Source organism: Choloepus didactylus, chromosome 4 (assembly GCF_015220235.1).
Source record: "Choloepus didactylus isolate mChoDid1 chromosome 4, mChoDid1.pri, whole genome shotgun sequence".
In the NCBI taxonomy this organism is placed as follows: Eukaryota; Metazoa; Chordata; class Mammalia; order Pilosa; family Megalonychidae; genus Choloepus; species Choloepus didactylus.
In genome coordinates, this window is record NC_051310.1 from 175,832,598 (window position 1) to 175,858,051 (window position 25,454).

Here is a 25,454-nt window from a genome sequence, read left to right on the forward strand (position 1 = left end):
ATCGTATGATAACTTGCAATGGTAATTTTTCCCTTTTTATTGCAAAATAGTATTCCAGTATATAGATGTACCACATTATATTTATCCATTCCACATTTGATTGTTATTTTAAGTGTTTCCAGGGCTTGGCTTATGAATAAATCTGCTATGAACATTTGCATACCATTATTTGCATAGACATATGTGTTTATTTCCCTTGGGTAAAGTAGGAATGAGATTGTACAGTCATATGGGAGATTTATGTTTCAGATTTTTAGAAATTGCCAAACTGTTCTCCAAAGTATCTTTACCATTTAACATTTCTACTGGCAATATACAAGGGTTCCAATTTCTCCCTTTTATTTTATTTTATTTTTACTATTTCATTATAACCATTTTAGTTGGTATGAAGTGATGTCTCATTGTGGTTTTAATTTGCATTTCTCTACTGATTATTTTGAATATTTTATTATTCAGTTGTAGATCTTATCTGGTGAAGTGTCCATTCAAATCTTTCACCCATTTTAATTGGTTTGTGTGCCTTGTTATTGTTGAGTTGTAAGGATTCTTCATATATTCTGAACACAAGATCTTAATCAGATAAATGATTTACAAATGTTTTCTACCTGAATGTGGCTTGTCTTTTCTTTTTAATGTTGTCATACGACAATTAAAGTTTCCAATTTTAATGAGGTTTACTTTATCAATATTTTTCTTTAATGAATCATGTTTCTGGTGTTGTGTCTAAGGATTCTTTGCCTAACTCAATATCATGAAGTTATTTTTTCAAGTTTTTCTTCAAGAAATTTTCTTTGAGCTTTTGCATTTAGCTCAATGATCCCTTTTTATTTTATTTTTATATATATTGGAGATAAGGGTCCACATTCATTATTTTTTGGCCTGTAGATATTCAAATGTCCCAGAGCCATTTATTGAAATGTATATTTGACCTCTAGTGAATTGTCTTGGCACATTATCAAAAATCAATTTACCTTAAATATCAGAGTTTACTTCTGGACCTTCAACCCTGTTGCATTTATCTACATGTGCATACTTAAGCCAGTACCATACTGCCTTGAATTCTGTAGCTTTTGTAGCAAGTATGTTTCTGGCTTTTGCATTTCCATGTAATGATAAATTTGTAATATTCTGCAAAAATCCTGCTGGAATTTTATTGAATCTATAGATTGACTAAAGGGGAATTGCTATCTAAAGTTTGAAGTCTTCCAATCCATGAAAATGTCTCTCTAGTTATTTAGATCTTTAATTTCTCTCAACAGTGTTTTGTTGTTTTTCTGTGTTGATTTTTTAATAATTGTTACATTTTCTTATTGAATTGTCTCCTTTATCAGTATATGATGACCTCATGACTGTTTTTTACTTAAAGACTATTTCAGCTGATATTAGTATAGCTATCTAAGCACTCTTTTGGTTGCTATTTGCATAGCGTTCTGTTTTTCATCCTTTTACTTTCAACTTACTTGTGTCTCTGAAGTTAAGGTGAGTCTTGCAGACAACATATAGTTGGTTCATGCTTTTGTATCCATTCTGCCAATCCCTGTCTTTTGACTGGAGAGTTGAATCCATTTACATTTAAAGTCACTACTGACAATGCAGGATTTTCTTTTATCATTTTGCTATTTGGTCTTTGTATGTCTTATGCCTTTTCAGTCCCTCAATTCTTCTGTTAATGCCTAATTTTACATTTATTTGATTTTTGTGTTGTACCATTTTGAGTGCCTTCTCTTTTCTATCTGGATGTATTTTACATCTATTTTCCATGTGGTTACCATGGGGTTCAAATTTAACCCCCTAAATATGTAACGATCATATTTGATTTGATATCAACTTAACTTCAGTAACATACACATATATTTTTCCTATACCTCTTTGCTTCCCCACCTTTTTTTTGTACTTGTTATCACTTCTATCTTTGTGTAGTGTATGTCCAAGCCATAGCTTTATCATTACTTTTCATGCATTTGCATGTTAGCACCTTAGGATGTAAGAAGTGGAGTTACATACTACACAATACACTGCAATAATACTTGCATTTATAATTACCCAAATGGGTACCTTTACTGCAGGTCTTTATTTCTTTATGCTGCTTTGAACCACTTTCTATTGTCCTTTCCTTTCAGTCTGAAGAAGTACCTTTAGCATTGCTTGCAGGGCAGGTCTAGTGGTGATGAACTCCCTCGGCTTTTGTTTATCTGGGAAAGTCTTAATTCTCTCCCTCATTTTTGAAAGGAAATCTCATCAAATACAATATTCTTGGTTGGCAGTTTTCTTTCAGCACTTGAAGTATTTCAATTCACTGCCTTCCTGCCTCCATGGTTTCTGATGAGAAATCAGAACTCAATCTAATTGGGACTCCCTTGTACATAACCCATTCCTTTTCTCTTGCAGTTTTCATAATTCTGTCCTCCTCCTTTGCATTTGATAGTGTGATCAACATATGACAGGGTGTATTTTTCTTCATGTTTATCCTGTTTGGTGTTCTCTTGGCTTCTTGGATGTGCATTTTCATGTCTTCTGATATGTTTTGGAAGTTTTCCATCATTATTTCTTTGAATATTCTTTCTGCCCCCCATCTCTCTTTTTCTCCTTCTGGGACTCCAATAATGCATATATTGGTGTGCTTGATGGTGTCCCAGGGGTGTCTTAAGCAATTTTTTCTTTTTATAATTCTTTTTTCTTTCTGCTCCTTAGCCTAATTTCAAGTTTCTTGGGTTCAGTTTCACCGATTCTTTCTTCTGCCATCTCCAATCAGCTCTTGAAACCCTCCTAAGAAGTTTTCATTCCAGTTACTGTGTTCTTCAACTCCAGTAGTTCTGTTTGGTGGCTTTTAAATTTCTATTTCTTTACTAAGATTCCCATATTGCTCATCCATTGTTTTCCTGATATCCTTTAGTTCATTTTCTGTGTTTTCCTTCATCTCCTTGAGCATTTTTAAGACCATTTTTTAAAAGGCTTTGTTTCATATGTCCACATTCTGGTCTTCTTCATTGCTGTTTTCTTGATTTTTATCCTCTTCCTTTGGCTGGACCATCATTTACTGTTTTTTTGTTTGTTTGTTTGTTTGTTTGTCTGCCTTGAACTCTTTTTTTTGCCCACTGTACTTTTTAATGTCTAAGAATGTTAACTCTGGGATTTATTCCCTGAGATGTCTGTTTCTTCACTTTATAACCAGCTGTTGATAAAACAGATTTTCTTCAGCTTCAGTCCTCTTATCAGCAAAGTCTGCCTGAGGTGAATGTGGTGTGCAGGGTTTTCCCTCTCTTTCTGGGCCTATGTCTGATCCTGGGCTTTTGTTTGCTAGTTGCTTCAGAGTTCCCCTATTTATAGGAGTTTGGTTGTCCCCTCTGTTTCCCATAAGGTAAATTCTCCCTTTTCAGGGTGATTGAAGCTGGCAAACTTTTATAGTAGATTATCCACCTCTATAGTTTATTACCCTCCTTTTGTTGTCCCAAGTTCCTTTTGCTTGGAAAGCAAATTCTGGGAGCATGGGGACACTGGAGAGGAGTTTACCAAGTCTTTCTTTCCCAGCCAAAACAGGGCCAGGGACCCAACAAAGGGATGCAGGCCAGCTCCAAAGGACTCTGGAGAGGGGGTCAGGAAGGGTGCCAAGAGCTTTTCCATGGCTACCCAAGGCTAAGCTTTCTTTGCCTGCCCAGCAAATGCAGCCCTTCAACTAACTGTCCCCCACAGCTCTGAAGAAGCACAGCATCTTTAAATCTTCTCCACAGAGGTCTTTGTCTGGGTAGAGATTAAACAGTCTGCCCTCAGAGTTGGGCCAACAGCTGTCTGAAATTGCTTTACAAAAGCTGTGATCAGAGATTAGTTGTGCCCACCTCTGGTCTTGGGGAAGAGGCTTTTTATGTCCCTTTCTGTCACCAGCTAGCTAGCCAGGGATTGGAGTCCACAGTGGCCTGCTATGAGAGTGGGGGAGGGGCACCAGTAGCCACTCTGTAGAGAGAGCGATTTACTTACTGTTCTCTACCATAATTTGTCAGCTTCTTCCTCCTGTTCTTCCCTGGATGCTCTACAATGTGTTATTCTGGCCTCTGGAGATAGAAAATAATTGTTTGAGACTGTTCTTGCCTGTTTAATAGTTTTTCTGGTGGGAGGACTGAGTCCTGGAGCTTCCTACTCTGCCACCTTCTCACTATCCACTCATCTGTATTATTTTTTGCAAACTGGACATTATAGATAATATGTTTAATGAACTCTGGATCCAGATTCTCTTTTTCCTTCCCTGGGGCTTGTTGTTGCTTTGATTTTTTAGTAACTTGCCTTATTTGGAATATTTTAAGCTCTGCATTCATAACCTGGTCAAAAGCATCCGAATGCCACAAAGAGTCAATGATAACCATACCTTCTTCCTTGTTTTTTGTGAATAAATTATTTACAACGAGAATAGCCTGAAAAATTCAGTTGAGATATGTTAATATCTTGAGATTGTTTAGTGACTGGTTTCTCAAATTCAGTATCTTTCATAACAATAGAAAAGGAAACTTGTGGGCTTTATACAGGTCCTGATTTCCACCTCTCCTCCTGGTATAGTTATTAACAGCATTGTTTCATTTTCAGTAGCATTACCCAAAGAATAGAGCATGCATTAAAGAGGAAATAATAGAACTGTTTTCCCATCTCTTTGTATAGCTTGTTGTTCTAGGGATATCCTAAATTCTTGGGTTTTCCCATGTCTTGGAGAAGCAAAAATACATAAAATACTGTCTTTGTTTAAAGAGCAGAGTTAACCATTGCTGTAAAATCCTACCAAAGTCTGATGGTAATGCAGGAGGAGCAGCAGAGTTCCTGAGGATATCATTAAGGGCCATCTTGATTAATGTGAAGAGGATGCTAGCAGTAGTATCACATTTCATCTGTAAAATAAATTTCATTCATAAGTCATTTTCAGTTAATAGAGAACAGTAAAATAATTGATTTCTGATAAGAAATTCCATGAACAATATTTAAGAGTTTCAAAGGTTTTCTGTGTAGGATATATTGAAATTAACTTGATGCTAAATTATTTATACATTGAAAAATAAGGGAAAGTTTTATTTCAAGTATTTTGCTATCAATAGCCTTGCTATTTAAAATTTTGTTCTTGGAATATGTTCTTGAAATAAGCTCCTTATAAATGTCTATCTTAAACATTTGACTTAAGGATGTTTAGGATTTACTAAGAAAATTAATTTGCTCTTCTTTTAAAATATTTTGGTACAGTACCAACTTTAAATTTCATGTGAGAATCTGTTTTTTTATCCAGAATTTTTAATTAGTTTTGATTATTATTTTATTTTTGAAAAATGTTTTGGGAAATATATATTGATGATATTTGATATTCCCTAAATGTTTGGAACTAAACCTTTGGAAAATTATAATCCATATGTGTATACTATTAAGAACTGTTGAAAGTGACTATTGAAATTAAGCCATGCAAAATGCCTTAATTTAAATGCATTTGCAGTCAATCAAATCTAAATGAATAAAGCTGAGTTAGAAAATCTAAGTATTAGTTTTAAATATGCCTTTCCTGTCTCTAGGGAAAAGAAAGGATGTCTCAGTCTGAAGTCAAGAGCCCTAAAGGATAGATCTAAAGCCTGAAGTAGCCAGTACATATTTCATAAGTTTTCTAGTACATAATAACTTCTCTACTGCCCTTCCAGCCTCCACTAACAGGATTTTAAGGCTATTAATACTCAGTCCCCTTTGAGTCCACTCAATCCCAAAGCAAATGCACATGTTTTAGGCTTTGATCATTACAATACTCCACTCCTGATATCAATTTCTGATTTGGTTGTCTATTGCTGCATAACAACCATCCCATTCTCTCATGGATATATGAGTTGCCTGGGCTCAGCCGGGCAGTTCCTAATTGGTGTCTCTCACAGTTACAGTGAGATACTTATTAGGACTAATGTTATCTGAAAATTTGTCTAGGCTTGGAATATAAGATGATCACTCCATGACAGGAAGTTGATGCTAGCTTTTAACTGGGAGCTCAGCTGGGGCATTTGACTGGAATGCCTACATGTGGCTTCCCTTTTGGACTTCTCAGAGCATGGTAGCTGGAATTAAGGAGAAAGTGTCTCAAGAGCAAGCAGTCCAGGAGACTCAGGTGGAAGTTTCAAATCTTATGACCTAACTTTGGAAGTTACACAGCATGTTTTCCATGGCATTCCATTGGCCAAATCAGTCACAGGCCAGCCCAGATTTAAAGGGAAGGAGGAGTAGACTTCACCTATTGATGGGGTAATAGCATGCATGTAAAGGGAGCTGTAACATTGAAAGTGTTTATTTTAGAAACAGGGTACCACATGGGATTCACTTCCACCATCAAGAGCATGTTTAGACCTCCTAGAGGAGGAAACAAAACCCTACATGAACAACATATGTAATATGGAATAAGTTACAATATGTTAAATGATGGCTCATAATTAATAGAGTAAATCTTGCCATTTGAAGATATTTTGTTACATCAAAATTCTTGGGGAGCTAAATTTGATTTTTTTCAGTTGTGAATTTCTACTATTTATGTATTTCAAATTATTGTTTTAGCAGGAAATAAACATTTCAATTAATCTAGTGTTTTCCAAAGGAAGAAATAAAGTCATATTTGGTAGACAGAATTTTAGTATGACACATGTATTAGATTCCTTTTGTTGCTTTAACAAATTACCACAAAATTTGTGACTTAAAATGAAACAAATTTATTAGCTTATATTCCTGGTGTTCATTAGAATGTTGGCAGGGCTATGTTCCTTCCAGAAGTTCTAGAGGAGAATTTGTTCCCTTGGCTTTCCAGCTTCTAGAGGCTGCCTGCATTCTTTGGCTCATGGGTCCTTCCAAGTCAGCAGTCTAGCATCTTCAAATCTCTCTCTGCCTTTTACCTCTGTTTCCATCATCACATTCCCTGCTCTGACTCTGATCCCCCTGTCTACCTCTTGTAAGGCCCCTTGTGATTACAATGGGCCTACCAGATAGTCTAGGATAATCTTCCCATTTTAAAATCCTTAACTGAATCACATTGGCAAAATCCCCATTGCCATGTAAGGTGATATATTCATTGATTCCAGGAATTAGGACTTGAACATCTTTGGGGACCATTGTTCTGTCTACCAAAACCCCCAATGACCTACACCCATGTGTAATTCCCTCTCATTGAACAGGAGAGACCTGTGGATATGAAAAGATATTACTGACATGATTAGGTTTTGTTGTATGGAAAAAGGAATTTTGCAGATACAAATAAGGTCTTTAATCAGTTGAGTTAATCAAGGGGGAGATTATCCTAAGGTGTCTAGAAGTAGAGACAGAAGATGTCAGAGACGTGATCCTGCTGGCCTGGAAGAAAGCACAGTCCACACTGTGAGCTGTCTATGAGGGCCACAATGTTAAGGAAATGCAGTGGCCACTGGGACCCAAGAGCAATCCCTGGCTAGCGGCTAGGAAGAAGGCAGGGGCCTTGGTCAGACAGCCATAAGGAAACAAATTCTGTTCACCACCACTTAGTTTGGAAGAGGAGCCTCAGATAAGAATCACAGCCCTGGCCATCACCTTGATTTCAGCATGGGGAGACCCTGAACAGAGAGCCCAGTTAGGCTGTGCCTGAACTTAAGACCTACAGATTGTGAGATAATAACATGGGTGCTGTTTTAAACTACTGAATTTGTGGTAATTTGTTACATAGCCATAAGAACTAAGACCTTTGATTTAAATTGTGCCATCCTTTGGATTCTTATGGGATAATGGCTAGGAAATGTGGAATGAAAAATGTAAAATTCATTGCATTAGCACATAAACAGTTAGAATATTAACTGATAAATGTTTCTAAAGTGGCACAGAAGTGCTCTTGGAGATAAATATAATGTTCTTTTGAAATATAGATGAGGAAGCAATTGATTATCCCTGAAGATTTTGAGGCAAGCTGCATCATATGTTGACATTTGTGCTAGGCTTTGAAGGATGAGTAACAGCTGGTCAGACAGACAAAGTATGAAAGGATATTTCAGACTTCACATCATGAATTGTCCTCCGAGTACAAGTTAGATACTTGGGATTGTGGGAAAAGAACAGATTGAGCTTTAAGGGTGTAATTTTAAAGGATACAAATTTTATTTGAATTAATGGACAAAAATAGTTTCTTTGTGAAATGTGGGTATCTTTCAGAAGGAAAGCATTGAGAAAGATTAAAGTCAACCCCTCATATGATGGATTTCCTAATGGATTAAAATAATTTGAAGTTTGAAGCTGGGATATGTCCAAGAATTTGGAAAGAGAAGCAATAAACATTTACTCAGTTAGGACAATAGCCCTAGTACAAATGATACTTAAAGTTAATTTAAAAGGGCTGCATGCTTTGCATATATATAAAGGCTGCCCCTTTATAAGTCTGAGAAGAAATCATGAGATTTATGATGTATGAGAAAGCAGTGTTGCAATTAAAATATTGTTGTCAATATCAAAATATACATACTACATTTACACATATCATAACCCATGATAAAATTAGCCTATATTTGCACATCTCTTGTATCAATTACAAAGGAATGCATTATTTAATGATAATGCATAAGAAAGCCATTAAAATTAACCACTACTACTATTTTTTCATTGCACATCTTTTTTTTAACTGTGAAATCAGTAGAAAACACTTCACAAAAAAAGAAAAATATTAGCAACAAAAATTTTAACAAATTCTGGACACATGGCAACAATATGGAGATTCTGAACCAAAAGTAACAAATTATTATTGTGCCCACCTTGTTTTTATTATATATTACTCCAGTTTATTAAAAAAATGAAACAAGGTTGGCATCACAAATTCCAATATTGTTTAAATAAAGAGCTTGACAGATAAAGGCTTCTGAAAAAAGTATACTTTTATATAATATATAATATTTCTGGCATGTGAATAAATATGCAGAGCAGGAGCCATTTTTTAAACCACTGATCAGCTGTGTTTAGCATCAGTGATCACACAAATCCATCAGCAAACAATAAAAATCATTTTCTTCAACTTGGGTATAAAAACTAGAAATGCTTTTGCCATATTTCAGAAATATCCAAAAGGGGGAAAAGACCTGTGGCCATATGCCAATTCCTTCCTTAAGTTGTTGCTTGGTTAAAAAGCCTTAACAATTGCATTAACTTGTTTGGGAAGTAGAAAAACAAAAGCAGGTTAAGATCCTGTTCTATAAGGTACTTAATAAGTCTACAATGAAGAAAAGCTATAGTTTTGTCTTAAAAACATACCTAAGTTTTACAGTAAGGTTTGAATTTCTTTACACCCCGGTATAAAGATGTATATTACCTGAATAAATTGACACGATATGGTGGCATGACATTCACTCTTTACCTGGTCTTTAAAATGAACTTATGCCTACTGATTTAGAAATTATATGTATGCTTTAAAAAAGAATTGTTTTCTACATTAAAAAAAGAGTGGATCATAAAAAGCAATTCCTTAAACTCAAAATAGAACTCAAAAGCTAAAGCCTCTCTATTCAAAGTCTTTACCACATCAGTGGAATGTTTTAGTAAGAAAACAAAATCTTTCTCTCAACGTGCAGTTCCCTTCTGGGAGAGAGGCCTGTCGGAGCTTGACTCTTGGGGGTCACAGGGGCCTCCACAGCCATCTACCAAGGCCAAGGAGAATCTGGACTTTCTACCCTAACACACCATATACCACCCCCACCACCCGCCCTTCTTTCTTTTAATATCTTTGTCTTAGCTTTTGCTTTTGGAAATAAATTTCTGCTTCACAAAATCTTTTTCAGAGGAAATGTTACTAAAGAAGGCAAAATCAAAAAATGAATTTAAGAAAAAAAAAGTAAAAAGCAAAAACAAAAAAGAGAATAACATAATAAATAAAGAAGGTGAGGTGAAACCGAATGTGAGGAAAATGGCCTGACCTCTGATAGCAACCTGTGTTCCTTCTATTCTGCCTCAGTGGCAGCAGGAACCCCAAAGGCCAGGCAGAGCAGGAGTTTTCCTTTAGAAGTGGTCTGCCCTGGAGCCCCAGGTGGGATGTATTTAATGTTATTCCCAAAGGGAAGGATTGAAGATGCCCAAGTTCATCTGTTCCCCTTCCTGGGCTGTCTTCTATAAGTGTACAGTTATTCGGGCTCTCAGAGTCACCTTTAATTTTGAGAAGAATAGAATAAGGACAAGAAAGAAGAAAGAGAGAGATATCTCTTCATTATCTTTAGAAGCACAGAATAAAGGGAAATATCACATACCTGTTATCAGAAAATAGATAAACAGATGCTAAAGCAATGGTTTAAAAAATTTCAATCGAGTATGTTTCATCCGAGCTAACTGGGAAGTCCAAGACAGGAAATGTTTTAACAAACAGGACACAAACTAAAGTGAAACCTGAAAAGCTGGAAAAGTCAACTCCTCAATTCACTAGCAACATGTTTTTTATATTCAATTTAATTGAGATATATTCACATACCATACAATCATCCAAAGTGTACAATCAGTTGTTCACATTACCATCATTTAGTTGTTCATTCATCACCCTCATCTATTTTTTATTTTTAACATTTTCCTTATACCTGAAAAGGTGGAGATAAGAATAGGAAAAATAAGAGTAAAAAAGGAACACACACATTGTTCCCCTCCTCCCACCCTATTTTTCCTTTGTTTCTTTGTCCCCATTTTTCTACTCATCCATCCATACACTAGATAAAGGGGAGTGTGATCCACAAGGCTTTCCCAATCACATTGTCACCCCTTGTAAGCTATATTGTTATACATACATCTTCAAGAGTCAAGGCTATTGGGTTGCAGTTTGTTAATTTCAGGTATTTACTTCTAGTTATTCCAGTACATTAAAACCTAAAAAGGGTTGTCTATTAGAGCATAAGAGTGCCCACCAGAGTGACCTCTCAACTCCATTTGGAATCTCTCAGCCACTGAAACTTTATTTCATTTCATTTTGCATCCCCCTTTTGGTTAAGATGGTCTCAGCCCCACAATGTCAGGTCCAGATTCATCCCTGGGTGTCATATCCCATGTTGCCAGGGAGATTTACACCGCTGGGTGTCAGATCCCATGTAGGGGGGAGGGCAGTGATTTCACCTGCCAAGTTGGCTTAGCTAGAGAGAGAGGGCCACATCTGAGCAACAAAGAGATATTCAAGGGGGGGACTCTCATGCACAATTTTAAGCAGGTTGAGACTCCCCTTTGCAATAACAAGCTTCATAGGGGCAAGTCCTGTGATAGAGGGCTGGGCGCATCATCCCGCCAGTCCTCAATGTTTGTGAGAACATCAACAACCATCCAGGTGAGGAAGCCCAACACCTCTGCATTTTCCCCAGCTCCTCAGGGAGGCTCTGCATATATATTTTTTTCATTGTATTTTTTTTCAATAAACTGTATAAAAGAAAAAAAAAAACAATGAAAAAACATTTCAAACAAAAGCAAAATAAAGGAGTAAGAAAAATCTGATAACCTATAATAACTATATTACTTCCAACATGTTCCTACTCTACCCCAAGAGAATATTTAAACTATAACCCAGCAAAGGAATAAGAAAAACAAGTAACCTAAAATAACTACATTTATGCAAACTTGTTCCTACCATTCTCCCCAGAAATTAACAAACCATAGTCATTCCTGAGCATTCCCAGAACATTAAGTTTATCCACGATAACTTATCTGTTCTTATTAGATTATTGTTCCCCCTTCACTATTTGCTGTCTATCGCTAGATCCCCTACAGTCTACATTATAAACCATTTATTTCACATTTTTCAGTGTTCACATTAGTGGTAACGTACAATATTTCTCTTTTGAGCCTGGCTTATTTTGCTCAGCATTATGCCTTCAAGGTTCATCCATGTCATCACATGTTTCACGACATCGTTCCTTCATACTGCCATGTAGTATTCCATCGTGTGTATATACCACATTTTGTTTATCCACTCATCTGTTGAAGGACATTTGGGTTGTTTCCATATCTTGGCAATTGTGAATAATGCTGCTATGAACATTGGCGTGCAGATACCTGTTCGAGTCACTGCTTTCAGATCTTCTGGGTATATACCAAGGAGTGAAACTGCTGGATCGAAGAGCAATTCGATATCTAGTTTTCTAAGGAACTGCCAGACTGTTCTCCAGAGTGGCTGTACCATTATACAGTCCCACCAACAAAGAATGAGTTCCAATTTCTCCACATCCTCTCCAGCATTGTAATTTCATGTTTGTTTAATGGAAGCCAATCTAATTGGTGCGAGCTGATATCATAATTTGCATCTCCCTAACAGCTAATGAAGCTGAACATTTTTTCATGTGTTTTTTGGCTATTTGCATTTCCTCTTCAGACAACTGTCTTTTCATATCTTTTACCCATTTTATAATTGGGCTGTCTGTACTATTGTTGTTGAGTTGGAGGATTTCTTTATATATGCAAGATATCAGTCTTTTATCAGATACATGGTTTCCAAATATTTTTTCCCATTGTGTTGGCTGCCTCTTCACCTTTTTGACAAATTACTTTGAGGTACAGAAGCTTTTAAGTTTGAGGAGTTCTCATTTATCTATTTTTTCTTTTGTTGCTTGTGCTTTGGGTATAAGGTCTAGGAAGTGACCTCCTAATACAAGGTCCTGAAGATGTTTCCCTACATTATCTACTAGGAGTTTTATGGTATTGTCTCTTATGTTGAGGTCTTTCATCCATTTTCAGTTAATTTTTGTGTAGGGTGTGAGGTAGGGGGTCTTCTTTCATTCTTTTGGATATGGATATCCAGCTCTCCCAAACCCATTTGTTGAAAGACCGTTATGTCCCAGTTCAGTGGTTTTGGGGGCTTTATCAAAGATCAGTCGACCATAGATCTGGGGGTGTATCTCCAAATTCTCAATTTGAGTCCATTGATCAATATGTCTATCTTTGTGCTGGTACCATGCTGTTTTGACTACTGTGGCTTTACAATAAGCTTCAAAATCAGGGCGTGTAAGTCCTCCTGTTTTGTTTTTCTTTTTAGAATGTTTTTAGCAATTCAAGGCATCTTCCCTTTTCAGATAAATTTGATAACTAGCTTTTCCAAGTCTGCAAAGTAGGTTGTTGGAATTTTGATATGAAGTACATTGAATCTGTAAATGAGTTTGGGTAGAACTGACATCTTAATGACATCTAGCCTTCCTATTCATGAACAAGGAATATTTTTCCATCCTTTTAGGTCCCTTTCTATTTCTTTTAGTAAAGTTATGTAGTTTTCTATGTATAGGTCTTTTACATTTTTGGTTAAGTTTATTCCTAGGTACTTGATTTGTTTAGTTGCTATTGAAAATGGTATCTTTTTCTTGAGTGTCCCTTCAGTTTGGTAATTTCTAGTGTACAGGAACATTACTGACTTATGTGCATTAATCTTGTATCCTGCTATTTGCTAAATTTTTTATCAGCTCTGGTAGCTCTATCATCAATTTCTCAGGGGTTTCCAGATATAAGATCATATCATCTGCAAATAATGACAGTTTTACTTCTTCCTTTCCAATTTGATGCCTTTATTTCTTTTTTTTGCCGGATTGCCCTGGATAGCACTTCTAGCACAATGTTGAATAACAGTGGTGACAGCAGGCATCCTTGTCTTGTTCCTGATCTTAGAGGGAAGGCTTTCAGTCTCTCACCATTGAGTACTATGCTGGCTGCGGGTTTTTCTTGAATGCCCTTTATCATATTGAGGAAGCTTCCTTCAATTCCTACCTTTTGAAATGTTTTTACCAAAAAAGGCTGCTAGATATTTTTGAATGCTTCTTCAGCATCTATTGAGGTGACCATTTGATTTTTCCCTTTTGATTTGTTAATGTATTATAATACATTGATTGATTTTCTTATGTTGAACCATGTTTGCATGCCTGGAATGAACCCCACTCGATCATGGTGTATGATTTTTTAAATGTGTCTTTGGATTCTATTTGCAAGTATTTTGTTGAGAAATTTTGTGTCTGTATTCATTAGTGAGATTGGATATAGTTTTCCTTTCTTGTAGCATCTTTACCTGGTTTTGGTATTAGAGTGATGTTAGTTTCATAAAATGTGTTAAGTAGTGTTCAGTTTTCTTCAATATTTGGAAAGAATTTAAGCAAGGTTAGTGTCAGTTATTTTTGGTAAGTTTGGTAGAATTCCCCTATGAAGCCATCTGGCCCTGGGCATTTATTTGTGGGAAGCTTTTTGATGACTGATTGGATTTCTTTGCTTGTGATTGGTTGGTTGAGGTTTTCTGTTTCTTCTCTGGTCAGTCTAGGTTGTTCATGTGTTTCCAGGAAATCGTACATTTCCTCTAAATTTTCTAGTTTGTTGGCATACAGTTGTTCATAGTATCCTCTTATAATTTTATAAGTTTCTTAGGGATCTGCAGTAATGTTGCCTCTCTCATTCATTATATTGTTTATTTGGGTCTTATTTCTTTTTGATTTTGTCATTCTAGCTAGGGGCTTGTCAATCTTGTTAATCTTCTCAAAGAAGCAACTTTTGGTGTTATTTATTCTCTCTACTGTTTTTTTTTTTTTTTTTTTTTTTTTTTTTTTTTTTTTTTTGTTCTCTGTGTCATTTATTTCTGCTTTAATCCTTGATATTTCTTTTCTTCTGCTTGGTTTCGGATTAGTTTGCTGTTCAATTTCTAGCTTCTTCAGTTGCTCCATTAGTCCTTTGATTTTAGCTCTTTCTTCCTTTTTAATGTATGCATTTAGAGCTATAAATTTCCCCCTCAGTACTACCTTTGCTGCATCCCATAAGTTTTGATATGTTGTGTTCTAATTTTCATTCATTTTTATATATTTAGCAATTTCTCCTACTATTTCTTCTTTAACCCACTGATTGTTTAGGAGTGTGTTGTTTAACCTCCAGATATTTGTGAATTTTCTAAGTCTCTGATGGTTATTGACTTCTAATTGTTTTCCACTGTGATCAGAGAATGTGCTTTGAATAATTTCAATCTTTTTAAATTTATTGAGGCTCATTTTATGTCCCAAGATATGATCTATTCTGGAGAAAGTTCCATGAGCACTAGAGAAGAATGTGTATCCTGGTGATTTGGGGTGTAATGTTCTATATATTTCTGTTAACTCAAATTGATTTATCAGATTGTTCAGGTTTTCAATTTCCTTATTGATCCTCTGTCTGGTTGATCTATCAATAGCAGTGAGTGATGTATTGAAGTCTCCCACAATTATTGTGCAAACATCTATTGCTTCATTTAGTTTTGCCTATGTTTGTCTCATGTATTTTGGGGCACCTTGATTGGGTGCATAAACATCTATGATTGTTATTTCTTCCTGTTGAATTTTTCCTTTTATTAGTATGTAGTGACCTTCTTTGTCTCTTATAACATCCTTGCATTTAAAGTCTATTTTTTCAGAGATTAATATTGCTACTCCTGCTTTCTTTTGGCTGTAGCTTGCATGAAATATTTTTTTTCAATCCTTTCGCTTTCAATTTCTTTGTGTTCCTATGTCGAAGATGAGTCTCTTGTAAGTAACATCTGGATGGTTTGTATTTTTTAATCCATTCTGTAAATCTATGTCTTTTAATAGGGGAGTTTAATCCATTCACATTCAGTGTTATTACTGTGAAGGCATTTCTTGAATCAGTCATCCTATCCTTTGGTTAGTGTTTGTCAGATATGTTTTTTCCCACTCTCTCTTAGTTTCCTTTAATATACCCTTACTAAATCTCTTTAGTTCTGAACCTCTCTCCATACCTCTCTCCCCTTTCTTTGTTTCTCTGGTGGTAGGGCTCCCTTTAGTATCTCAAGTAGGGCAGGTCTCTTGTTAGCAAATTCTCTCAGCATTTGTTTGTCTGTGAAAAATTTAAGCTCTCCCTCAAATCTGAAGGACAGCTTTGCTAGATAAAGAATTCTTGGTTGGCAATTTTTCTCTTTCAGAATTTTAGATATGTCATACCACTGCCTTCTTGCCTCTGAGTAGTTACTACTTAGTCTTATGCTATTTCCCTTGTATGTGGTGAATTGCCTCCCTCTTGCTGCTTTCACAACTTGCTCCTTCTCTTCAGCATTTGACAATCTGATTAGAATATGTCTCAGAGCAGGTTTATTTGGATTTATTCTCTTCGGAGTTCATTGTGCATCTGTGATTTGTGTATTTATGTTGTTTACAAAGTATGGGAAGTTTTCCCCTACAATTTCTTTGAATACTCTTCTTAGACCTTTACCCTCCTCTTCCTCTTCTGGAACACCAATGATTCTTATATTTGTGTGCTTTATGTTGTCCATCACATCCCTGAAGTCCATTTTGATTTATTTTACTTTTTCCCCATTCTTTCTTTTGTACTTTCACTGTCCATTCTGGCCTCTTCCATTCACTGATTCTCCCCTCAGCTTCCTCTAATCTAGTACTGTGTGTATCCAGAATCTTTTTAATTTAATCAATAGTTTATTTTATTTACTCTTATAAATTATTCTTTATGCTTTTCTAGGGTCTTCTTCATGTACTCTATATCCTGTGCCATGATCTCATGTTTGTCATTAGTTCTTTGATTAATTGCTCCAAGTACTGTGTCTCCTCTGATCTTTTGATTTGGGTGTTTGGGTTTGGGTTGTCCATATCTTCTGGTTTCTTCATGTGCTTTAAAATTTTCTGTTGTTTTTGGCCTCTTAGCATTTGCTTATCTTGATAGGGTTCTTTTAGGATATACAGATTTATTTGAACAATTATCTCTAATTTGTCTGAGCTACAGCTTGGTGGTGTGCACTTTCTCAGAGTTACCAGTAGATGGCACCCATGAGCCACCCATTACCCTCAAGGCAGTTCTCCCCAACTTTGTCTATATGGTGAGTGGAGGTCCGAATCTTGTGGGGGTCCAATTGGTGCATCAAATTTCCATGTGTAGCTGGTGCTGCCAACCCTGAATGTGGGGGGTGTGTAGTGGTTAGGTAGGGAAGGCAGCTTTCAGAATCAAATCTCTCAGGCATTTCTGGAGACTTAAAGCTGTTGCAGGAGTCTGAGCCTTTGACTCAGTCTCCCCAAAGTCTGTCTCTGCCATGGACCCACAAGTCCTTGGTATTGGTATAGGGCCCCTGGGTCCTGCCTCCAAGGGTCTCTGCAGAGGGAAGACAGTGCAACATCATAGGACAGTGCAGCCTCCAAAGGAAGTTTTGGGCAGCTGTGCCTCACAGGGATATTCCCAGCCTGCTGAGAGGTTGGCTGTACAAGGCGTGGTAAATTCCCCCTTCAGCGGACCTCTGCCTTCGTAGCTCTGGGACAATTAGCTGTGGGTGTGTGAAAGTCTATTATCCATGCCAGATACTGAGGCAGGTGCCCAGGGTTTGGAAGGCATTTCCCATCACATTTGACTGTGCAGCGTAGCTCTGGACCGTGGTGCTGTGCCAGTGCATTCCCAGCCCACTGAAAAGATGGCTGTATGGAGCATGGTAATTTCCCCCTTTTCTCAGACCTCCACCTTCCTAGCTCTGGGACAATTAGCTGCGGGTGTGCAAAAGGCTATCATCCATGCCAGATAGTGAGGCAGGTGCCTTGGGTGGGGAAGGCAGACCCCCCCACGCTCGACTATGCAGCTCTCGCTGCCAGCTCCACAGCTGTTTTTGGGATTTTTAAACTAATCCCTCTCCAAATGCCAACCCCAGTTTTCTCCCTACCAGCCTCACTAACTCGTTTCTGAATGCAGACTCTCAGATTCACCAAGTGCACAGTCCCTGTGGATTTAGCAGACCTTGTCCAGTTGGTGCAGTGCTGGCACTGGTATTCTGGAACACTTTCTGTCTTTTATCTAGTGTTTTTCATGGAGATGTTTCTTGCCCTGACTCTCTGAATCCACCATCTTCCCTCTTCTCCCACTATCAACATTTTGATAAGCAAAACATATTAAAACCTCAGCTTGGTGCTTTCTTGAACAAGGTCTTTAATAAAGGGCTTTGCTCACAATTACAGGGAAAAAACCCCATAAAAATACTCTCTTCTATAAGTACAGATTGTTTGTTGAGGGAATATGGCTATATAGCAGCATGATGTAAACATATTTATCTTACAGGACAAGTGGCTACATCTTATAAAAGATGTAGCAGCTTCTATGGACCCTCTACACTACTAGAAGTTATCACCCCATTTAGGAAATAGGAGCAAGGAAGGCCAATAAAATTGTCAAAAAATCATAGAGTAAATTATCAACATGTCCAAAGACAGAACACAAACTGCTTGAAAACATCTTCCATCAACACAGACAGTTCCGCCTCCAAAGTCGACAGGTTACACCACATTGAATTAGATCTTAAAACTTTGTAACAATTCCTCACTAGGGTCAAGTCTTCAAAGGCTTAAAAATCACTTAGTTTAAGTGAAAGATCCTGCCAAATAGAAAATCACAAAGCAGTGCAATATTCCAGGGATCTATTTCCTACACTATTTGTAACAGGGGTTGAGAAGTTCAGGTTCCATGTGTGAAATTTCTTCAGCTGACAAGAAGGCCTCAGTATTCAGGAACACTAATATCCTCTTGGAGGTTCCACTCATTGGTTCCATGTGCTTATTTAGGGCAGTATGATAGGCTCAGCTATGAGCTAAGATGCACCAGGAGCTACTCTTCCTTGAAGAAACAGTACACCATTCCTGAGTTGTGGGCCAATTTTCTTTAGCAAGAAACACACATTTTGTAGTTATCTTTGATGTTCACTGGCACTTCAGTGGGAAGCACTTGAGTTTGGATGTTGCCATTGATGCCATTAAAGACTCAAAGGGCATCCAATGGAACACAGTGATCTGAGCTTACCCAGTCTTTACCTGGTGCTCATGCCTCAGAGGAGTCAAGCAGTGAAAAGCAATGTAAAACACAGAAAGCTTTACCAATTTGGAAGTGAGCATTTTCAGAGGGATGTCTCATGCCACCTGCAACTTGTCACAAATCCAACTTCTTCAGCTGCTCATAGGTCACAAAGAAAATGATATTCCAAGGACCAAGTCTCAACCAATTTGGGCAAAATCCTTTATACAGAGCAAAAAATCCTTCATTCTTCCATGTCTGTAACAAGCAGTCCAGGGTACCTGCCCTCTGGAAGGACTCTCTGGTTCATCATCCATGTTCTCACCATGTCCACAGGGTTTGAGGTCAGGGATCCCGCCAGACCACAGGTGAAGCTTTGAGAAGTGGGTATAGACAGTGTCTCCCATCAGGCTGGAGAGAATGAGATGCTTCTTGGTGATGTCATAGATAGGGAGCCCCACACGAACCCCAAGGCAGCCCTCTGGGCAGTTAGGGACACCCCCTTCCACAGCCCTCTCATTCCCTCCTGCTGGTAAATGTTGAAAAGTTTCCAATCATTCCTGCTTCGATGTTGTTATTTTGTACTTGCATCTGGATTCTCAAAACAATTGGTGATGCCAGAGGAGATGACTCCAGAGAGGATTCCACAGATGACATTGATCAGCAGGGTTTCATCTTCTGACCATTCAATGAATGATCATCTCAAACTCTGGTAAGTGCCTATCTTGATGGTGCCATAGGAAGCCTGGCATAGCATCACAGGAGCAGTTCCTGAATACAATGCTTTCAGCCCTTCTTCTCTGCCTATCCGCACTAATGCATGCATCGTGCCTCAATACCAAATTTCTTTAAACTTTGCATCATTTGCCTGGTCTTGAATCTGGAGTTGTGTCTTTTTGTTTTTTCCTTATTTAACAGTGCTGCAGACATCACTGCAAACAGAGCAAGGAAAGGAAGAATCAGCCATAGTTGAGTTTGAAGATTAAGTTATTATAAGGGAAGAATCTAGTGGGATTTATAGAACAGAGCTCATATTGTTTTAATTCTTCCTCTCCCCTTATCTCCAATTTAAATTTGACTACTCTACTCCTTAACTATTATGGCATCTTCTTTTTATAGATGAGGAAATTCAGACTCAGAGAACTTCACAGATTCACAGAATATCAAATTTGGATTAGAACACAAAGGTCATCTATCCCACCCCCTTCTTGGTTTATATTTCCAAGTCATATGCACCATTGTACAATATCCTGCAAATATTGAAGATGACAATACCTTTTAGATATAGCCCTTTGAGGCTTAATATCTAAAAAGCATCCTCGTTTTGAATCAAAAGGGCCTCTGGAGGCATACAGAATAAGCCTAATTACTTTTGCACAGGAAAACCTATCATATATTGAGACTTAGCACTCATCATTGAAGACCTCTATCCACCAGGCTAATTCTCAGCGTAGGTTAATGGTTGTGTGAGGTTGGAACTCAGGCTCCTTCTTCCCAGACTTTTTTTTTTTTTTAACCTCTCTGTGCTGTTTTAAGGGGCAATCCAGGATATACAAATAGCAAAGATAAGTCATCATTGCCTTCCACAATATAGAATTCTTCACTTGTTTTTACTAATATTTTTTATACAGCTGAATTTTCAAAGATGTTGTACAAAAGTTTATACCCAGAAATTGCAATAGAAGCTACAGGTGATATGAGGCATTATTTTTGTTTTTATGATTGCCAAAAGGTTGGAATGATGAGACCAAGAACTTAAGGGGATTATTAAAGTTAATTGAGGCAAGTATCTGGAATAATTGGGCACACTTCTAGGAAGGAATGAAGGAATCTATTGCACTTGAGCCAGCTTCCTATCAATGAACTATAACAGTTGGGCAGCACATATGGATTGGCTCATGCAGGTTTTCACTTTACTTTAATGTACAGTTATAAAACAATTTAAAGCTACTAGATAGGAAAATATCTGACTTTCTAGACTATCCAGGGAACATAATAATATTTGCAAAGGCATTTTCAGCAAGAATATTATGACAGTCTTAACAGTTGACAGATATGATTTGCTGTATTGTCATGGTTATTTTGAATGAGGAAAGATGTGCCATCCAAGAAGAGAAGGTCTGCCAGCTAATTAGCACATTAAATGCTCCATCAGCCCTGTTGGTTTCCTGCAAATAGTACAATTCAGTATATTCAAATTAATTTGGTATGAAGAAATGAAACTGCCTTTTACATTTGAACTGGTATAGATGAAAACATAAGTTACAGCACAAAAGAAAGTGTGAACCATGTTCAAGGTCAATTTACATTTGTAAATGTTCACTTTCATTTGTATTTTAATAATTTAAATGTATTTCATATTCCTGTTTACACCTCAAGAGCCCAATGTAAATATCACCAATTATGACATATCTGACAATCAAAAAGAGTTCAAAATTCAAATTAGGTTTAGAAAATAAATAATATATTCACAATAATTACACATTTTACTGATTTTCAATAAGAGAAGGGAACTGTTATTTTGGAAGGTGAAAATTCTTGCACAGTATAAAATAATGAACAAGTCTTTATAGAATCAGTCTTTGTAAGTATTTTTGGTATGGGCATCTGAAACTATCTTTTAATGGATTTATAGTAATCGGCAGTTCAGTTATTAGAAATATATAATTTTGCTACAGCCTTGTCAGGGAAGAAACTGTGTAAAGGATTACAAAATAATTCTAAAATCATTTCTAGCTCTATATGTTTAGTTTTCTAGGACTTTATTCCAAGCTCTAGGGCTTTGAAAAATGAAATCTGAGCTAGGATTGTCAACCAATTATTCTCATTAATGTATATTTTTGCAAATTAAACAAATCTGAACCTGGGAATAAAAATTGTAAACTAGATAAATGTAGAAAGCTATGGATTTTGTGGATGAGATGTACTAAAAGCAAAAATGACAGCAAAAACCTTCATTGGGTTTATGCAGCTTCTTAGTAGTTCTCTCCATTTTGTCACTTCTTTATTACTTATCTTATTCAGTAGAGTGGCAATTACAGACGTTGTATATGCCCTCCATTTCTTCTCTATGGTTGACTCATGTTCCCTCTTTAGAAATATTCAGAGGTCTCCTTTATTTTAGATGAGGAAACTTTTTCTTGGTCTTGCCTATCACAACCTCTGCCATAGAATTTTATGTTCACAGACCACACCCACCCTCCATCCCCAAGGTCCATAAATGTCTTAAACAACTCTGCTCCTCAGAGCAGTGTAACCAGTACCAAGCCCCGTACCTGTGTTTTGTATTCTATTCTCCATCCTCCCTCTCAGGAATCATCACTATCCTTTTTCCTTACATACTCAACCTTTCCTTTCCAAGTGGAATTTTCCCCCCACTATTTTTTTTAGAAGATATTTTCATGTTTGTTTCCTCATTAAAAATCATAGAACAAACACATAAAATTCCCTTATCTTGCTCCCTGTCTCACTTTCTCCTATCTCCTTCCTTTTAGAATCACTATATTTTAAGAATTACTATTCATATTTTCTCAGCATTTCATTATCACAGCATATCCCCCTCTTTCTTCAAGCTTTTTTCTTTTTTTTTATGAGTAAGCAAAGAACTTCCAGTTTTTATTTTTAAAACTTTCCTTCTCTTTCTTCTTTCCATATTATCTCAAAGCTCAGGCTTTTCTCCTTTTTCTCTCTTTGCTCATTATTCCTTTGGTGATTTGATCCATGTGCAGTGCTGTGATTAGCACCTATCTGGAGATGAAAACAGAATCCTTATCCTTCCCCTCCAATCCTAATTCTCCCACTGGTACTTATTTTAGGAATAGCAGTACTATTTATCCAGGGGCATAATCCAAAAGCACAGGGACAAGCCTAACACTCTCTTCTCCCTCCCTCCCCATCCCTTCTCCAGTCCTCAACAAATTCAACCAATATTTCTACTTGGATACCCCTTGAACTTGTCTCCTATTCTCCATTTCCACCATAGCCACCACCACCCTTATCCAATATGTCATGATCTTCTGCCTGGATACTGCCACAGTGTACTGACTAGTCTAGCTGCATTCCCTCTGGTCTCTAATCAGTTTTCTATACCACAAATACTAATCTGATCATGTTGCCCTGCCTCTCTCCCTTAAAATCCTTTGATATTTCCCCTTTTTCTTTGGATAAGGACAGTCTCCTTGATTTGACCAACAAAAGCTTAGATGGTCTGTTGACCACCAACACCTCCAGTTCTTGGTTTCTTTGCTCTACTAGCACTGCATTCCTCAACTCTTTGTATCCAACATCCTTTCCCAGAAGACTTCTTTATTCAACTCTTATTTATTTTCAAATCTCAATTCATGCATTGTATTCTTGTATAGCCATTTTGTCCTCCATGACAGAATCAAGCACCTCCATAGTAGTGTTGTGGGATCTTGTTGACTCTTGTTTTTACTACTTGCCACAGTTCAAACTTTACATTTGTATCAGTGATTATTAAATATCTACATTTACTAGTAGACAGTCAGAACAAAAAAAAAAAAAAAAAAAGAGAACAAAACCAAAACAGTAAATCTCTTGTTCTTTTTCATTGCCAATCACTAATGCTTAATGAAGAATTTACTGTGTGACTGAATGAATACCTCTTTGCATTATTATCCAACAGCTTCTATAGAGTTTGTGACTCTAGACTCCATTCTACTTTTATGGTCTGCTTTTACATCCCTGTTATTTGCTTCTGTTCCCTTGGCTCTTTTTAAGGATTTCATTTGGATTTTCCCTTACACTTTTAGCCTATGCTGAGAACTTGTGGACTAGATAACTTGCCCAATGTTTGGTGATTTCATAATTCAGGCAGAATGTGTTTCTATTTGGAGATGCCATTCTCTTTTTTCCCTTTACTCAGTTTATCTACTTCTTCTTAATCTATTTATACTTTTTCTTCCTGAAATTTAGCTTCTGACCAAACAAGGGTACTTATGGATGCTGTGAAGTGTTTTAGTTATGTTTGAATCACCAAATCTTGGGCATTTTCTCAATGAACTTTTTGAACATACTGGTGGCCTCCTTCTCTACCTTTTTTCTCCTGCCCTTTAATTATAAACATTTCTTAAGAGTAAATCTCTTTGTTTCTTTAATTTTCTTTCTTTGTTATTCCTCTGATAATTCAATTATAAACATGGCTTTAAAAAAATTAAATGGAGAAATAATTCACATATCATTCAATTCACCTATTTAAAGTATACAATTCAATGGTTTTTAGTATATTCACAGAGTTGTGCATCCATCACCACAATCCTTTCAAGATATTTTATTATCCCCAAAGAAATCTCTCCAAATCTTAGTCATCATCCCCAATCCCACCATACCTCCCAGTCCCAGCCAACCACTAATCTACTTCTGTCTCTATAGATTTGTTTATTCTGGACATTTCATATATGTGGAATCATTCAATATGTGGTCCTCTGTGACTGGCTTTATATTCCTGGCTTAAAACCACCATTTCTATATACATTTTTCAATCATTTATTTCTAGACCCAACTCCTCTCCTGAACTCCAATATTTAATTGATAAGTACAAGTTTGTATATCATATTCACCTCAATTTAACATGTCAAAAGTAAAATTGTTTACTTTCCTTTTCAACTAGCTTGCCTGCCTTTATTCCTTATTTCTGTCAGTGCACATGGCATCACAGACACTGTTATTTTCCCTTAAAGCTCATACACTGTAACTCTATTTGTACTTAGCATGTAGGTATTTGCTATATGTTTTTTGAATGAATGTGTGATTCAATGACTGAATGCATCAGTTTATCGTCTATTCACTGTCACAACTATTCTCCAGGCCTTAAACTCCCCAGGCCTGCTTCTCGGGGCGTTTCCATTTCAAAGCTAGTGAGCCTCCAAATTTTTATTCTTAAAATATTACTTTTGAATTTATAAAATTATTGTACTTATCTTGGGAAGCAGACTTGTATAATTCAAAGAACTTAAGAGTTAGCATCATAGGTTCTGGAATCAAGTCCTAATTTCACTATTTTCTGCTGTGTAATTATAGATAGGTTAATGCTTATTTCTCTTACTCAAATTCCTTGTTTGTAAACTAGGAGAGATGATATTGGTAATGCTTGTCCCGTAGGGGATTGAAAAGTTTGCAGTACCTCACACAGTATATCTAGTATATAGAAGGCACACAAAGATATTGGTTGAAAAAGCTACTCAAATATGATTGTGTGTTTGAAAATGCTCTCTAATTTATAAAGGTTAATTTCTTAATTTTAATTAACCTTGCTTCAATCACTGAGAGAAAAACAAATAAAAGGTCAAAACCGTTTTCTAGCAAGAAGAAATTTTGTAACCTGTGGGCTGGGCTTAATATAAAGCTGGCTGGTAAACTTTAATTACAATGCTGTGGTGTAATTGAGAAAACAATATGCCATGTCTCAAATGTAAGGGTATGTTTTTCAATGTATTTTGAAAGTATTTGTGAGATATTTGTGCTTGCATAGTCCTCAAGAGCTAAGAGTGAGGCCACTGGGAGGTAAACTACTCTCTGTAAAAGTGACTCCCTGAATTGAGAGGGCCTAATGCCCTTCTTTCAGGGGCATGTGAGGCAACAGTGAAACTGTCACATACTAACTCACTAGAATAGACCCTCCCTAACTAATTTGTTAAAACTTCCACTTTCCTCTTTTAAGATTAATGTGAGTCTTGCCTAACTCCAGGACAAGTTCTTGTTTTCTT

General features: G+C 36.7%; 1 pseudogene; it reads right to left on the bottom strand.

The window, feature by feature from the left end:
- Positions 1 to 18,864: 18,864 nt before the first annotated feature.
- Positions 18,865 to 19,618, bottom strand: LOC119530787 (annotated as a pseudogene).
- Positions 19,619 to 25,454: the final 5,836 nt, after the last annotated feature.